Below are 3,790 nucleotides of genomic sequence, written 5' to 3'. Positions count from 1 at the left end.
TATGCTGAAATATGTTGTGCTAAAATAGCATTTTGATTTTACTAGAATTGAGAGAAAGGGACGGAGAGGGACACGAGAGAGAAGAACAGAGAAAGAGAGAGAAAGAACAGTGGCAGAAGAATGATACAGACAGAGAGAGGAGTGAGACAGACAGAGAGAGGATTCAGGTCGCTGGATTATGAAACCGCGGCAGTCAGAATAAGAGCTCTGTCTGTCATTAGCAGGCTAATCAGAGAGAAAAGCTGAGGTAGGACGGGGGGGCGAGACAGACAGTAAAAATGCCCAGTTTCAGTAGAATTACCCGACAATGCCCCACTGACTGCACATGCCACAACCACAGCGAAAATCCCCACCACCCCACCCCTCCATGTGCGTTTACACACACAGCACACACACAACACACACACAGCACACACACACACAACACACACAGCACACACATAACACACACACGCACACACACACAGCACACACACACACACACACACACACACACACACACGTACACACACACACACACACACACACACACAGCACACACACACACACACACACACACACACACAACACGCAGACGTGATTTCTGAGTGATCTTTCGGCGCTCGTGTCTCCCGCCTGAAGTTAAAAAAGAAGGATGAAGAGGAGGCAGGAGATTAGATAACAATTTGATCTCTGATTGGTGGAGATAGGCCTCCTTTCTGCAGATGATTGGTCGTAATTAAACTCTATTTAAATGTCTCTGCAGATTGAGTGCAGCTGTGGAGAGAGGCTGGAGGGGGAGGGGCATCAGTGGGAGGAGCCTCAGCTGGAGGGGGAGGGGTCTCACAGCTGAGTGCATGCTGGGTCAGCCCATAGTTATGGTGTTGGGTTATGGTCATGGTGATATTTTATTTATCATGGTTACTGTGATTTTGGTGTTTTTGGGTTAACAGTGGTTTTGGTGTTTTTGGGCTGGAGATTGTGCGATTAGGTGAGATTTGGTTCAATGTTGGTCACACTGTTGTTGAGTTAATTTTGATCACAAGGTTGCTGGGTTAATTTTGATCATGATGTTGCTGGGTTAATTTTGATCACAAGGTTACTGGGTTAATTTTGATCATGAGGTTGCTGGGTTAATTTTGATCACAAGGTTGCTGGGTTCATTTTGATCATGAGGTTGCTGGGTTAATTTTGATCATGATGTTGCTGGGTTAATTTTGATCACGAGATTGCTGGGTTAATTTTGATCATGATGTTGCTGGGTTAATTTTGGTCACGAGGTTGCTGGGTTAATTTTGGTCATGATGTTGCTGGGTTAATTTTGATCACGAGATTGCTGGGTTAATGTTGGTACTGATGTGTGGAAATGAGCCTGTTGCTTTGTCCCACTGACTCTCTCTCTCTCTCACTCCAGGAGACGTGGGGCTTGCAGTGCTGGAACACTCAGACACAGAGCAGAACGGGGAACTTTTATTTGTGTTATTTTAATTGCTTTCTTTTGGCGGGAGGGCAGAGTCAGTGCCTTATCGGTCGGTCAGGGTCGCGGTGGTTTTGGGGGGGGGGCGGGTGGATAAATGCTTGGAGACGGTTTGTTCCAGGCCAGGGTGGCCTTGTGCCACACGTCACCTCAGGCATTCTGGGAAACGACGCAGCCCAAGTGCGTAAGACAGAGCCCTCCCCCCATCTCTTCTCCTCCTCCTCCTCCTCCTCTTCCTCCTCCTGCTTTCTCCTTTCATTTCTCTCCTCCCCACTGTGAGGCCACTGCCACAGAACATTCCTGGCATTCCACCCGCCCTGATTGGCTAGCGCGCGCTTGACCCCGCCATGTAGAGGTCATTGCCACGGCACCCAAAACCCGTCACTCCTGCCATCGCACGTCAAACGACGAGATTGCCCCAGCAACCCACCCTCCCCACTTGGCTGGTGTTTCGACGGTTTCTAAGAAAGGGCAAAAAAAGTGGTCTGGTTGAAACCTGCAGGAGGACATGTTCAGTGTAAAATGCACTCTGGCAGGGTGCCTGTGCACATGCTCAGTGTAAGATGAACTCTGGCAGGGTGCCTGTGCACATGCTCAGTGTAAAATGCACTCTGGCAGGGTGCATGTGCACATGCTCAGTGTAAAGTTAACTCTGGCAGGGTGCATGTGCACATGCTCAGTATAGTTCACATCCTGAGTTGCACAGGGACAGATTGGAGCTCTCCTGCCAGAAGCTCTGAGTCTAGTGGTGATGAGTGTTCAGAGGAGATGAGTCTTCTATGGGGATGAGTGTTCAGAGGAGAAGAGCGTTCTGTGGGGATGAGTGTTCAGAGTAAATGGTAAATGGACTGCATTTATATAGCGCTTTTATCCAAAGCGCTTTACAATTGATGCCTCTCATTCGCCAGAGTAGTTAGGGGTTGGGTGTCTTGCTCAAGGACACTTCGACACTTCGACGGGGTTTGAACCGGCAACCCTCCGACTGCCAGACAATCGGTCTTACCTCCTGAGCTATGTCGCCCCTCAGAGGAGAAGAGCGTTCTGTGGGGATGAGTGTTCAGAGGAGAAGAGCATTCTGTGGGGATGAGTGGTCAGTGGGGATGAGTGTTCAGAGGAGAAGAGCGTTCTGTGGGGATAAGTGGTCAGTGGGGATGAGTGTTCAGAGGAGAAGAGCGTTCTGTGGGGATGAGTGGTCAGTGGGGATGAGTGTTCAGAGGAGATGAGTCTTCTATGGGGATGAGTGTTCAGAGGAGAAGAACGTTCTGTGGGGATGAGTGGTCTGTGGGGATGAGTGTTCAGAGGAGAAGAGCGTTCTGTGGGGATGAGTGTTCAGAGGAGAAGAGCGTTCTGTGGGGATGAATGTTCAGAGGAGAAGAGCATTCTGTGGGGATGAGTGGTCAGTGGAGATGAGTGTTCAGAGGAGAAGAGTGTTCTGTAGGACTGAGTGTTCAGAGGAGTAGAGCGTACTGTGGGGATGGGTGGTCGGTGGTGATGAGTGTTCTGTGGGGATGAGTGTCTGTGGGTATGAGTGTTCAGAGTAGAGGAGTGTTCTGTGGGGATGAGTGTTCTGTTAGGATGAGTGTTCTGTGGGGATGAGTGTTCAGAGGAGAAGAGCATTCTGTGGGGATGAGTGTTCAGTGGGGATGAGTGTTCAGAGGAGAAGAGCGTTCTGTGGAGAAGATCGTTCTGTGGGGATGAGTGTTCAGAGGAGAAGATCGTTCTGTGGGGATGAGTGTCTAGGGAAGATGAGTGTGCTTTGCAGTAAGCTTCGACCAGCTCTATTACACCAGACTGCCCTCGTTGCTCTGATACACTATGCCTCACAACTCAGCTCCATTAAAACATAATTGCATCAGGATCTAATCTGAAATAAATCTTGTTTTCTCTCTTTCTTTCTCTCTCTTTGTCCCTCTTGCTCTTGCTCTCGATCTCACTCTCTCTCACACACTCTCTCTCTCTCTCTCTGTCTCTCGCTCTCTCGCTCTCTCTCTCTGTGGGTGGGGACCTGTTCTGTGTCCTTGGTTGGCTTTCAACCTTATCGACGGCTCTATCATTCACATTTTTACACTGGCATTCTGTGACAGAGCACAGCCTCCTCTGACCTCCACAAGCAGAGAGACGGAGCGGGAGAGAGAGGGAGAGAGAGAGGGAGGGGGGGAGAGCACAGCCTCCTCTGACCTCCACAAGCAGAGAGAGAGAGCGAGCGGGAGAGAGAGGGAGAGAGAGAGGGAGGGAGGGAGAGCACAGCCTCCTCTGACCTCCACAAGCAGAGAGAGAGCGAGAGCAAGCGGGAGAGAGAGGGAGAGAGAGAGGGAGGGAGGGAGGGGGGAGAGC

Source organism: Anguilla anguilla, chromosome 1, assembly GCF_013347855.1.
Source record: "Anguilla anguilla isolate fAngAng1 chromosome 1, fAngAng1.pri, whole genome shotgun sequence".
NCBI lineage: Eukaryota > Metazoa > Chordata > Actinopteri > Anguilliformes > Anguillidae > Anguilla > Anguilla anguilla.
Note: the sequence above shows the minus strand (reverse complement) of the source record.